Source organism: Elaeis guineensis, chromosome 5, assembly GCF_000442705.2.
Source record: "Elaeis guineensis isolate ETL-2024a chromosome 5, EG11, whole genome shotgun sequence".
Taxonomy (NCBI): Eukaryota; Viridiplantae; Streptophyta; class Magnoliopsida; order Arecales; family Arecaceae; genus Elaeis; species Elaeis guineensis.
In genome coordinates, this window is record NC_025997.2 from 126,921,771 (window position 1) to 126,937,246 (window position 15,476).

The following is a 15,476-nucleotide window of genomic DNA, read 5'->3' on the forward strand; positions in this document are numbered from 1 at the left end:
TTGCTTCAACCCAGCCCCAATCAACAGGTAAGGGTCTATTGCGTCCCTTCCAAATCCATGCCCCCCTTCTTTTTTTTCTCCATTCTTTTTTCGTTGCAGTGACACAGGCGCTATGTGGATGCTGATGCCGCTAACTTCTTCAACGGTTTTTTTTTTTTTTCTGCCCCCCCCCCCGATATGACGGAAAATCAAGCTCCATTTAGCCGGAAACCAGCAGCAAGCCTCGTTGGAAATGGGCAACAAATCCCATAGCACCATCCTACATCGACACCTAGTGTAGCTACTGACGGTGGATGACATCTTGAATGGACTTGATATGTGGGGCACCTAACTCTTGATAGATGGCATGCTGGGATAGCCATTGGCTCTCCTTTAATATATTAGATAGATGACGAGAGAGCAGACCCTGAAGCAACTGCTGTTATCATTATGAGTTGGGAATTCGTGTCGCCGAGGAAGTGTAGGAATACATACATGCATCCTAACATTTATGCATTTGTGTGTAGGCTCAGGATTAAGTTATATCTAGCGTAGCTCTCACATCGATGATCCAGATTATTCAATATGATTTATTATTTTTGAATTATTTATACATCAAAAATTATATAATTTTAATATTCTAATTTATGCATGGAGTGCTCTAAAAATATATGAGATGCTTGTCATAGCCCAAGCCCAAGCTAGATTAACAGACCCAAGCCCAAAACGAAAAAAAAAAGAGAGTAAAAATCGGAAAGAAGACTCTCGGTAGGAGTCTTCTTCTCCGGCGAGACCCAAGCACATTAGGAGTCCTAGGATCTCTCGAAATCCTAGGACCCTCTATAAGAAGGTCTCCCCTCTCTCTTGAGATCGATCATCGGCCTCTTCTCCCTCTCTTTCTCTCCGATTTTCCCGAAGTAGAGCCGCGGGCACTGTTGGTTTCTCGCCGTGATTTCTCGCCGGTGAGGTCACCGGAGACCGGGGGTGAGCTTTGCTTTCCTTCCTCTCTTCCTTCCCTTTCTTTTCGTATTTTTGATTGAGGCTGCCGGCGATGAGTGTCGCCGATCTACAGTCGGGAAAGAGACTCTGTTTTTGGGTCTCTTTTCCTTGAATTTTCCGGCGCCGGCGATCGATTCCGATCGCCGGCTATATTCCTCCGTGATCGGGGGAGTGGCCCCCGTCTGCCGTCGGCCTCCGCCGTGGCAGCCGCGGCCCGAATGGCCGATCAAGGCCGGAGGACCAAGGGTCCCTGTTCCGGCACGGGAAGAACCAAGAAAAAGAAGAAAAAGAAAAAGAAGAAAAAGAAAAGAGAAAGAAGGAAAAAGAGAAAAAGAAAAGGAAAGAAAAAAAAAAGAAAAAGAAGAAAAAGAAAAGAAAATAATAATAATAATAATAATAATAATAATAAATAAATATATATATATATATTTATATATATATATATAAGTAAGTAAATAAATAAATAAATAAATAAATAAATAAAAATGAAATTGATGAGAGAGAGAGAGTTTCTCTCTCTTCTTTCAGTCTGAACCCTGACTTTCTCTCTCTGGAATTGAACTTTCTCTCTCTAGAATTTTCTCTCTCTAAGTTATTTCTCTCTCTTGATGGATCCCTCTCTCTCTAAAGTTATTCCTCTAGGATTAGCGTAGTGGGAGGTCTCATCTGATGATTTTGATCGAGTTTAGGAAAGAGTCGATTTTAAGTGAGGTTTTGAATTGGAATTTGTTTAGATTTAATTTTAAATTAAAATTAATGTAAAAAATATAATTTTGGATAATAGGCATGGAAGAATCTCCTAGAAGTTAGTCGATCTGTTCATTCAGTGCTTCGTGGAAGGTAAGTAATGAATCATCTTCTCGAGATATTCCATATTTATTCTAAAAATAAATAATTATTCTCTGAAATTATGCATGATTTATGAAATTATGTTTTGAAAGAAAAGTGCGTTTGAAATATTATGGTACGTAGATTATGCACACGTTCAGTGAGAAAAATTATGATATATTATGATACAAAGTGTTTTGATACAGATCGAATTTATGCTCTCAGTCTCACTATATTTTAGTGGGCCCCGTCAATGGGGATTATACGTTGGTACTCAGTGGACTCTGCCAGTGGGGGTTGTGCGCTGGTATTTGTGGACCCTGCCAGTGGGGGTTGTGCACTGGTATTCTGTGGACCCCGCCAATGGGGGTTAAACGTTGGTCATAGTCAAGGCTGTTGAGTTACGAGTGTTTTGAATCGAATCGGATTTATGATTATATTATATGTAAATATTTGAAAATATTTGATTTGTATTAAATCAGCATGAAATATATTCTTATGTTTATTGCAGTATTATTCTTGAAAATTATATAATATCTGAATTATCTAGTTGAGATATTTGTTACTTACTGGACTGTCTAGCTCATTACCTTTCTTTCTATTTTTCAGATTCAGATAATTAATTTCGAGCGTAAGAAGAAATATTGGGACCGAGCTTTTAGAGGCGAGATTTAGCATTGTCAACTTCATTGAACTTAGATTTATTTTTTTAGCAAAAAATTTTATTGGATGTAAGACATTTGATTTAGTTACTTGAATTAAAGTTGAATAATAATTATTTGAATTTATTCTGCTGTGATGCATTGATATCGTGATGAGATGCCTTGCATGCTTATGGAGAGAGTTCTTCATGAGTATGCGGCGGTTGCCGCGATCCTCGATTCACAATCTCGGGTCGGGGGCGTGACAATGCTAGAGTTTAATGGTTGGGTTGGGTGATGAAAAACCCATCTCATACTACTTTTTAATCCATGGATCTTATGTTTGTGGTCCAATATAATCATCCTAAGGTTTGAAAAGACTATTGGTATTTTGGTGAAAATTAAAAAATTTAAAATTTTTTCGAACTAATTTCCAAACTTTTGTTTAATCTCATGTTAAATACGAGAAACCTTAAAAGGGGTTTATAATGAAAATTTTTTTCTTGAACTTTATCAAAAATTTAGTAATTTTGGATCAAATCACATACGGATGTACAGCCCGATTTATATGGCTGGGCCGTATTATTTTTTTTCTCTATCTATTTAATGAATATTATTATTATTTTTATTTATTTTGAGATAAATATGATTAACGTCTCTTAACATTCATTGTCCGATTAATAATTTTTCTTATTGATTTTCTATCCATTAGCTAATTAAAAATTCATTTAATTATTTTGACCATTGGATTAGTCTAAATGGCTAATTCTTAGGCCTATAAATTGGATCTTTGGTAGGAGTCAGAATATGTAAAAAAAATTTAGTCTCTCTTCTCCTAATTCTTTCTTTTATTTTCCTAATTTTTTTCTCTCTTTACTTCTCTTTTTTTAAGTTCTTTTTGATCAATTTATTTATCATTGGATTGAAGCTCCATTATCCTCTTCATGACGGTATCTATAGGGGAGATTTTCGATTATATCTTGAATAGAATTTTTGAAATTGATCATGCACAAGGGTCAGAAATCATCTTTGGATAATACATTGCAGTCTTCGAAAAAATTATATTCGCTGATTTTTTTAAAATTTTAATTAACTTTAATATTTATTTGATGATATAATCCAATTATTAATTCAATAGAACCGCAATCAACCGTCATGTTACATTTCCTCAACAAGGACAGTTTCAAAGTCATTCTACAAGGATGTACGGTCCGAATTTAGATCATATATGTACTTCTAATAGCATACAACATTTCTTGGAGGAAATTTCCCAAGGATATGCATTTGATAGCGTAGAATGCTATTTCCATGTCGAGTTGGACTTCATCTTTTAAACATCACTCGGGCAACCCAGATGGGCCAAGGCTCTGTACGCCTTCGATAGGATGCCTACACCCAACATATTAATCGATGGGCTCGGTCCTTGTCCTGATCTCACGGTGTGACTTAGCCGAAACAATCAAGATTCACTTATGCTCCTCCCATCCGAAAAAAAAAAAAAACATTATAAAAAAAATTTATGCCGTGTTTGAGTTCCCATTTTGCATTTTTGAGATCTGTCAAGCATCTATCAAAATCTCTATTCAGAAAATAAACAAAGACACAAAAGTTGGTTGCATACTAGTTTATGCTAGACGTAGGGCTGAGCAAATAACTGGAATTTAAAAATTAATAGAAGCACATCTTTTTGAGATAATTCTGAAGTGAAAGCTTTCAAATGTAGTTGCTTTCAGATGAATAAATTTTTTCTTTTTTATTTTATTTTGTATAGATTCAAAAATAAATTCAAAATCTATAATTTATAAGATTTATTTTTTTTAATATTAAATCGAAAAAAAATTTAATAAATTTAAATGAATCAATATTGAACTTAAAATTAATATTGAATCAATATTGAAGTCCAAAATGATACAATTCATCCGAACCTACTACAAACCGTTTACTTCGATTTCAAACGATTTATACATGATAGATGATCGATAGCGAATTAATTTTTTTTAATTTAATTAAATTTGATCGAATAAAATTTCTTTTCAATCCAATTAAATTTGATTTATACTGACCAGGTGCGCTCCTTGCATCCAAGCATTTAAGCACAGCCATATTGCCCAATTGGCATCCTTCTCTCTCTCAGCGCATGCACTGGCCGCAGATCTTTCGTTGAACTTGTACGATAACATGTCCACTGTATGTCTCATAAAGGGCAAGAAAAAAAAGGGGAAAAAAAAATTAAAGGCTGCACCTAGCTTTGGATACCCTACCATGTCTGACTTCCTTGGATCGACATGGAATAGTGCAATTCAAGGATACAGATTCATCAGTGTCACCATCATCAGGAGTTAGTGGCGTTTATTGTTTAAGGACGAGAGAGCAGACCCTTTGCCTGAAGCTACTGCCGCTATAATGGTGAGTCGGGCATTCGTGTCACCAAGGAAGTGTAGGCATACATACATGCATCCTAACATTTATGTATGTAAGAATGTTTGCGTTTGTGCATGGGCTCGGGATTAAGTTATCTCTAATATTGGTCCCACATCGATGGTTTCGACTATTGAATATGATATATTATTTTTGAATCATTTATATATCAAAAATCATATAATTTTGATATTCTAATCTATACATCGAGTATTTGAAAATTATATGAGATGCTAGAGTTTAATAGTTGGGTCGGGTCATGGAAAATCCATCGCATGCAAATTTTTAATCCATGGATCTCATGTTTGTCGCCCAATTTAACCACCTCCCCAAGGCTTAAAAAGACAAAGGTTCAAAGTCATTGTACAGGGATCTATGGTCCGGAATTAGATCATATATGTACTTCTGATAGCATACAGTATTTCTTGGAAGAAATTTCCCAAGGATATGCATTTGCTAGCATAGAATGCCTTGTCCATGTGGAGTTAGACTCCATCTTTTTAATATCAATTGGGCAGGCCAGATGGGCCAAGACTCTATAGGCCTTTAATAGGAGGCCTACACCCAACATATAAAACAATATAAAACAATCAACATTCACTTATGCCCTCATCCCCCAAAAGAAAAGAAAAGAAAAAAAAAAAAATGCCGTGTTTGACTTCCCATTTTGCATTTTTGAGATCCATCAATAAACATTCACTGGAAAGTTCTCCATATTGAAGTGCTTAGATAATCACATTTTATTAGCAAAGTGGGATAACTCTCAAAAACCAGTGGAGTAGGACCCTCTTTTATTGGTAGTTTGTGTTTGATCCATGGGAGGTGTTCCCTTAAAGTGGGATAGTTGGACATGATTTTCCTGAAGCAACAATGATTGTGTATAATTTGAAGCCATACTTAAAAGCCTAGTGAAGCTGCATTGTTATCAGATCCTTATTCAATCGGTCCGAAATCCTTAAGCTCAAAGCCAACCAAGGATCAAAGCGAGAACCTTTCAAGCCTTCTAACTCTAATTTAATCCTTGTTTGCCTATGGTGTGAACAAACTCTCAAGTGGGGATTTTGATCCCATCCGTTTTCACTACTCTCCACTTTTGAAATGGTGATGGCCTTGGCTCGGCTCATCGTTGCTCCTTGGCCAAACTTGTTTGTTAGAATCTTTCTTTCGAGCTTATTTGGACATTCTAGTAGGACTGGATCGGATAATTTTTTTCTATCTTAAGACATATTGGAACGGCACATTGAAATAGCACTTTTGCAAAAAGACCACCAACTCGGGATATTTTATACCTATCCTATATTTATATCTTTAAGTTGCAAATCCGAATCGAATAGTTGCCAAAATAAATCTACAAGCGTTATTGATGCTCTATCATCTTGGATGCTGAGGTAAAATATAGAATGATTGAAAATGAACTTGCAGAAGTTCGATCATATATGTTTTGGACAGCCCATTTAAGTATGGCCCATGTCAACCCAAAGAAGACTTAGAGGAAGGAAATGAGGTACTAAATTAAATATTAGAATAAATTATAATGATACTATTTCAAATTTTCATGATTGTACTTATCTCCTAATAGTTTTAATTGGTTCAATTAGACCACAAGACTTACATTTTGTTGCAATGAGGCCTGGCCATCCAGCTCCGTTAAGACCACATGATATAACTTAAGTGAGGGAATACCAAATATACCCTAATTCATTTGATATAACTCAAGGATTGGACCACATTACAACAAAAGTATAACTCTTGGGTCTAATTGGAAAATTAAAATTATTGAGGGGTAAGTGCGATCATGAAAATTTGAAGTGCCGCTGTAGTTTATCCTAAACATTATCATGTTCTACCATTTTTGGACTTGGGTTTGAGACATGAGATCTAATTAGAGCTAGATGACTCCGGGCCAAGAACTGAAACCATCCCACCGTGAATCAAAGAATTAAACAAAATCTTCACTGAAACAAAATTCTAGCACCTAAGCACCGAGAAAATCCAAACCACCCAACAGTATTCATGAGACAGTGGAGGAAGGGCAAAAAAAAAAAAAAAAAAAAAAAAAAAAAAGACGAAGTGATTGAGGCGAACTACTATTAATCCTTTGCGATCAACGGATAGGAAAGACATCAGCTTAACGAACAGACGATTAAAATTTATAGGATTAATATTAGTTCTTTGTAAAATAAGATGGAGGCATGCTAGGACATGAATGACTGTCGGATCGAATATATTCTATCGATCCGGATATGATATTTAAAAATAATATCTGATTTATTAATTTTTGATGATATTAAAATAATATATTTATTAATTAAATTTATTTATATGATGGAGAGAAAATCGTTCATTTATTCAAATTAAATCTCGAGTCTAATATTTTTCAATGAAGATTGAGATTTATAATCACGTTTAAAAAAAAAAAATAGATGTGACGGATTATCTCTCTATTTTTATTTTATTTTAATTAAAAAAAAAAGAAAAAAAAGACGGAGGCAACAGAGAATGATCGAGAGATATATGATTGGAACAATAACAATTATATTGTCATGCACCAAGACAAAAGGCGATGCAGTGAACTCCGGTAGTTCGTCATGCGGAGCTAACTCCAAGACCGCATCGTACTTGTTCGCTAGGTGCCTGGTCGTCAGAAGCATTTAGTTCGCATTGAAGCTGTACCTAAAGTTTCATGGATGGGCTCCAAATTTTAAAGCCCCATGGACCATTAGGAAAAGAACAAAAAAAAAAAAAAAAAAAAAGATACGACCAAGGGACCGGTTCATCAATGCTCTTGGTTGGCAAATTTGGCTTGAGAAAAATTCTAGAATTTTCCTGAGGAAAAGCTCTTCTGTCGAAGCCTTCAAACTTTCAAACTCTGGCGCAATCATTTTTCTTCTAAAAGCATGGAGATTATTCGTGAAAAATTTTGGAGTGTGTTATCACCTTTTTTTGATCTCTTCTCCAATCTCCGTATCCAACTCTTTGTAAATACATTTTCTCTAGTTAATAACAAGAGGGAGCGACTTGCACCCTATGTTTCCGTCAAAAAAAAAAAAAAAAAAAAAAAAAAAATCATGATAAAAGTCAAGAAGACAACGAATAAGTTCCCTAAACAGGCTTTCTTTATGTCCCTCCAAAGATTTCCCCTGCCCAACTATTCATATGTTCCTCCAGGATTTACCATTTGGGAGTAAAAATATATTCCTTTGCCGCTATTTTAACAAATAATCAATATTTTTATTTAAATTTAATTATATAAAAAATTTTAATTTTTTTGATAAATTTTTAATTTTATTATAAATTTTATTTAATACAATCAAATCACTGAACTTTTAAATTCTTTCGATTTGAACCCTGACTCTAATTTTCGTCTATTTATCGTGATTGAGTTGTCATGTGAGTGGCATCTTTTTGCCGATTTGGAAAAAAAATTTAGAAGTCTTTCTCTTCTTTTTTTTTTTCTATCTTTTTTATCTAGGATTTTTATCGATGGAAAGACTAGAAAAATCCTCTCCCTCCAGATCTCTATCTTCTCTTCTTTCTGTTTTCTTAAAATAAAAGAAAGAAATTTTTTTTTAGATAGATAGATATCAAAGTTAATGCAACTTAAGAAATGCTTTATGCACCGTGCGCACCACCTGTAGTGAAATCTTCTCTTTCACTCATCTAAGACCTCTTTCTTATCTTTTTAGTTAGCAATCCTTTTCTTCTTAAAAGCATCTCTTTTGAGCCACATCCCTATCGACTCTTTCCTAATTGAAAGCCTAATTCTTTAGATTTGTAGGTTATGTATTTTTTATGCATTTCTCAAGACTAGCTTTACAAATTTCTAATCCAATTCATTCATCTCTTCATATTTTGAATCTCTCTTTTTCTTTATTTTTGTATTTGATAATTTTTTATTAGCCTCTTTTCCATATATTATCCCACCATTTAGATTATTTTGTATTTGTTTGATAGAGAATTAAGATGGTGTTGTTGATTTAGAATTTTTCAAGTGGATTGAGAGTTTACAAGGAAGATTAGGTTTGTATGTCTTTGTTTTCTTTTCTTATTGGTCTCTCCTCTCAAAGTTTGTTTACTGTAAAATTTTAATTATTTAAATTTGATGTTTCCATATCAATATCTTTTATTGCATAAGCAGTCTGGTGCGAAGTAAGGAACCCACGTAATAACTTTGTTACGGTAGGATAATAAAAATTAGAATTAAAATTATCTAAAAATTTGATAGTTTGGTTGCATTAAATAAAAATATATTATAAAATTATAAATTTTAAAAGATTTGAGATTTTTCACGTAACTAAGCCTTTCCATTTACGATGACACGAGCATATGTACTTCAGAAGAAAGTAAAAGTTTTTTCTTTATTTATCATTTCATAAAGACAAGACATAGTACTAAATGGAACTTTTTTTTTTCCTTTTTTAATGATAAGGAGGCAAGATGCCACCCAGCTTTTATTATTGAACGAAGCTTATCTACAAGAGTTTATCTATGGAGTAGGTGCAAGGGCATTGAAAGCTGTTCTTAAAAAAGGAAAAAAAAAGAAAAAAAAGAAAAAAAAAAAAGGAAAAACGGAATTTTAGAATAGAACTACGGAAATCTGCCATGTAAGAAGTTAAGTGCTGTCCAAAGAAAACAGAGACAGCGGAGCAGATACATGGAATGGAACAAGATGTCAAAGCCAGTTGAATAAGATGAGTTCAGACAACAATAGCTAAGAGTAGTACTTAAGCAGAAAACCTCTCGGACAACAAAATGGTGAAGGAAAGGGTTCTTCCAGACATCACGAACAGATCATCTTCCTAACTGCAAGGAGTGATAGAGAAACTAAGCATCAATGGAAGTAGTATTTATCCTCTTGATTTTTTGACCAAATTGAAGTAAAGGCCGAGTGTTGCTTGCTGTGGCAAAGGATTGACCAATTTTTAAGATAGCAGAGCCCATTCTAAGTAATGGTACCGGATGATGCTAATTTGTTTAAGAATATTCTTGAGTTCCTCTCCTTCAAACAAGCCCAAGCTAATGCAGCCACTGGCGTATGGATGACTGGTCGATGGTTATTCTTGGGAAGGGAGTATGCAATTCAATTGAGAAAGAAGGATTCAAACGTGGGAGGGGCCCCTAGAGATATTGAAACTTGAGCAAATAGCATTTTGGATTTCCATTGTAAGGGGGCAATCGGTGAGAAGAGGATCCACCAATTCTTCTGCTGCATTATTGATCATAACTGATTATGATCAGTGACTATTCCATCATGATATTTATTTTAGTTAATATATATCAAGATTCATCATCTAAGTACTGGGTTCCTCTAGGTATCATCTTATTATAGATTGGATTGACTAGTGATCCGATCTGATTCGATCTGTATAGACTCAATCCAAACTATTTTAAAAGATCCATGGATCCGAGTCAGGTTCTAAAATTGGATTTGTTTCATTTTTCAGATCGAATATGAATTTACTAAATTTTGATTTGATCCGATCCGACTTGATTCAGGGAGACTTTTGGGTTGATCTAGTTCTTAAGATAATGATCTGATCCGAATCTAATATGAGATCCGAACACTCATCTGAATGGCTAAACCCCAACCCATCCCGAGTCTCTCTCCCAGCCTCTTAGATGCTCTCTTAAAATGTCTTCCAGGCTTCTTCCAATTTCTGATCAATGTCCCTTCTCCCCAGCGAAACTGTGATGGCTTTAGCGGCTGATGAGACGGCAACTTTGGCGTGTAGTGCATCCTCAGTACTTGGTCTTAAGGTATGCGCTTCTCTAAAACAACGAAATCCTAGATCTCATGTTTCGGTTGATTTCTTCTCCTCCATCTTCCCTTACTCTCATCCATCCTTCTCGCCGTGTCCTCGCTTCACTGGCATCTCCTTCATGGCCCCATTTTTTCTCCTCCATCTCTACCTGTGGCTACCTCATGTACCTTCTCCCTTCCTCTTGTACATGAAAAAAACCCCTTTAAGATCAAAATTTTGGTTAAGTCTAACAATAGTGCAAATAAAGTTGCTTATAGATTTTCTACTTATTGATTTTTTTATTTATAATCTGAATCTAAACCGACCTGAATCCGGATCCAAACTAAATTCGTGTTTTATGAATTGGGACCAGATTATATATAGACCGACTCGATTTGAATGATCTATTGGGTTAAGAAGTTATGAATCCCATCTAATTTGATCCGATCTTCTATTTAGTTGGATTTAGGTCCAATATTTAGATCCAATCAAAAAATTGAATCGGATCAAAATCACTTATGATCCAATCTGACCCGACCTATTTGCATCCCTAGACTTGCTCGATAGAAGGATCAATCTGATTTATCAAGTATCGGTACATCCTTCTTACCGAGTACTAAGTTGGCACCAATGTAATATGGTTGGCATGTACTGGAATTGATCGATACGGCAAATTTTACTATATATATCATATTGATTATGATAATTTATAGATACATTGAGATATATACAAAGAGGTGAGGAAAGATTCACCAAGAGTGCAATAGTAAGACCAAAGAGACCCATCCGACATCAATGGGAATAAATAGTTAGGAAGCTCTCTATGATTGTCAATCAATATGTCCGAACATTGTCTTCCCCAAGTCTCAAAAGCGTGGAGCATTTTTGGGAGTACTTTGTTCATTGCCTATTTAACCCTAACAAAGATTCTTTAATCCCATCCTTGCCAAATTTGCCAACTAAAAACCATAAACAGTTGATCCCAAGCCCCTCTTTCCTCGCCTCTAAAATGTCCAAAGGTCGTGAAGGTTTGGGTGTTGCTTTCCAAACCGAGACACGGCACCAAAACTGACTTGTGGGAGAAAGGACACTCGATGAGAAGATGGGATGAAGACGTTACGCATGGTCCACAGAATGGACATCCTCGACAGCCATGGGCATCTAGATAAGTTTGAAGCCGGCAAGTTATGGCTTGCAAGACCAACGTCCCAATCACGAAAATAAAAAGTGCCAACGAGGGAGATTTTAATTTGCGAAACTCAGCATGACTTATGCTATGGATAAAAAGAGAAATATCATTAGTTTCATATTGATTGTGAGTCAAAAAAGACTCTAATTTATATAAAAAAAATCATCCATCCTACATGAGATATTAGGGTTGAGCACGGATCGGATTGGATTGAGTTGAGAAAAAAATTTGATCCGATCGAATCTAATCGGATTGAAAAAAATCCAACTCACTGCCGATCGTTTATCATATATAAACCATTTGAAACCGAAGTTAACATTTTGTAGAGGATTCGAATGGGTTGTGTCGATTTGAGCTTTAATATTGATCCAATGTTGATTTTAAACATCACAAACTAATACACCATTCAATTCATATAGAAATTAAGATATAATAATTTCATAACATCCATAAATTAATACATAACATGTCATAATTATCAATTTCTAATTCTCCAAATAGTCCAAGTATTAAAAATACTATATCGGCCAGTTGGGTTCGATTTTATACGTGTTAAAAATGCAGAAATTGAACTAGACTGTAATTAACCAAATTTTTTACGAATCACAATCCGATTCAAGTTTTGTTTTATACGGATTCAGTTTCATATGGATCGGATTGAATGGATTTCTTTATATTTCGATTATTTGCTCAGTCCTATAAGATATTTTTTGAAGGACAAAACCGTGATGTCCATGGACCAGAGTGAATAATACCTTACGTGCTAAGCCATGAGCTTTTGGTCACAATATTCTGACACCAGATAGGGACCACTCTTCTAACTCTGGGGTTTCTCCCATCTATCACCAGTCTACGGTAAAAAATAAGAAAAAAGATACCTCCCATCTATATACAGATTTGTACATAGATTTCTTTTTAACAAGGAGTATAAGTTGTAGTATGTAAGGGAGGTTATCATTAGTTTCATATTGATTGTGAATCAAGAGAGACTATGACTTATATATGAATGGACCATTCATCCTACATAAAGTATCTTTTGAAGAATAAAATCATAAAAATTATGAAGTAAAATAAATAATAATTTATATATCAACTCATAAATCTTTGGCTGCAACGGTTTACATGGCAAATTGGTTACTGAGCTTGTCTCCAGTTGATCGGAAGTTTTCATCGGTGGCCTGTTGCAGGTAACGTAATAAAAAGTCTTATGTTATCATTCCAGGTTTTACCTTGTTCTAATCCGAATTTCCACATACCTTCTTGCATTGGGTCGTCATGAGAACCGTCACCCGAAGACATCCCATGAGACATGAATGGCAGATTAAATTTTCGTGTCAGTGAGTACTGTCTGGAGTCAAATTTTATTTGGATCCATGTGTGCACATGGTGGGTTGTCCCACCTACTAAATAGTACATCTTAAGGGCCCAATGTCTAGAATCATGAGAAATTTTACAACTCATTTGTGCAACCACTCGATTGTTTACAACGATACTCCATGAGATCACAGGATCTTGGATGATTATTCTTGCATTTAGAAGATCATATAAATCCATGCATTGATTTATGATTTCTAAATTATCAAGTGTAGGAGCTCTAAGCCACCTTAGCCCTTGGCAAAATCGATAAAAAAAAGAATCAACTATGATTAATTATATAATTAATGACACTAAGATCTTGATGGTTAGATATCATCGCACTGGCGAATGCACAAGATGAAGCATCTAAGTGACATTTTCATTCTAAAATTAAGCTAGATGTCACTGGTCTTTTTTTCTGTAGGCTAAGAGTGGTGGGCTGGATATTACTCAAAAAAAGAGTAGTGGGCTGGATATTACTAATAGAAATTTTTTGTGCACCATCGGTGGTAGAGAAAATCTGATGTAGAGTACGTCGCTTCATCTTATTGGACCACGTAGCCACTGCTTTCCAACGCGCATTTAATATCCACAGTTTTAATTTTTCGTTTGAAATTTTGAATGACGAAAATGTCTCTTCTTAAAAATTATGATACCTCTTTTTAAAAATTATGACATCCCTTCACAAAAATTATGACATCCCTTCCCTTTCAAAAAAATTATGACATCCTGTGCTGATATTATAACATCTTGCATTGAAATTATAACTTTCTGCACAGGATGTCATAATTTTTTCATAAGATAACATAATTTTTGTGAAGAGATATCATAATTTTTGTGAAAGGATATCATCATTTTGTGAAGAGGTGTCATAATTTTTTTGAAAGGAAAGGAATGCCATAATTTTTGTGAAGAGATGTCATAATTTTTAAGAAGAGATGTCATAATTTTTTAAAAAAATATTTTTCGTTGTTCAAAATTTCAAATGAAAAAGTAAAACTATAGACATTAAATATGCATTGGAAAGCGATGGTTATGTGGTCCAATAGGATAAAATGATACGTTTCACATCAAATTTTTTATACCATAGATGGTGCATAAAAATTTTTTTCAATTACTAATTGAGAATAAAGTAGTTGTATTAATTGATTCAACAAAGAGGCAGGTAGAGGTGCTGTCACCAATAATGCTACTTGCCAAATACATTCATTTTTAGTCAGTCTATTACAAATAAGTAGGAAGTGGCACATGCATTTGGTGATTTAAGTCATCTTATTTGGTATCTCATTGCAACCACGTAGCCAGTGGCATTCTTTAAGGACTATAAAAAAAATAAATAAGGCTGTGGCATTACATCATTGATGAGCAAATGAACAATCTTTTATACGTGGGATGACCATTTCTTCATAAAATTCAAACTAATACTACGTTCGATTGTTCCTAGCATATGCCCAATCATATTCTTTCTTCAGCCTTTAGTGTATAAATTTGGTGCAGAACCTCTAACCGGTGACGCAGTAATAAGAAGCACTGGAGAGATGGGACCATCTATATTCAATTAAGTTGATATGACATGACAATGACGTAGCGTTAATTGATTAGACTAAACAATTGAATACACGGGACCATGATCTTATCGCAGAAGTCATTGCTGCTAGTCCTTTATAAAATTATCACGGTATATATTTTTAGTTCCACCAAATGTTTGACATGAAATTTCATTATCCAGAGACTAAGTTGATAAGGGAAAAAAAAAAAAAAAAAGAGAAGTTAATGAGATGTAAAATGTAGTACAGATTCTTAAAGAAAGTCAGATGTGGAATGAAAGCTTTTTTCTTTTCAGGTTTGTGGCAAGCAGATGCTGTTTTCTGATGGCGTGCGTTGTACGGGGAAAAGTTGTTTTGACGAAACAAGTTAGTGGATTAGATGACATCATATCCACTAATTATATTATATCTATCTTTGTAGATGGCTGCAACTGATTTTTTTTTTTTAAAAAAAAATTGAATATTTTATTTTTCAATCCTCCTCATGGGTATATTTATTAGAAAAAAAGAAGAAGAAAAATGCAGCTTCTCTCGGCCAAAAGAACAAAATTAAAGGAAGCCGTTTCTAAATCTCCACAAGCTGTTCTCTTTTCTGAATAAGCTGAACAAGCTTTTTTTTAATTTGATGGTAGAGCTGCATGCTCTGCCGTAGTGCCGTATGGAAGGTTTCATATATGAGATGCGTGGATGCGTGTCTACATAGATTTGGCAGAGTGTAATTGAGATTGTGCATGAAAGGCTCCATGCGGTGCCAAGAGTGTGCTGCCAGGTTATGGCA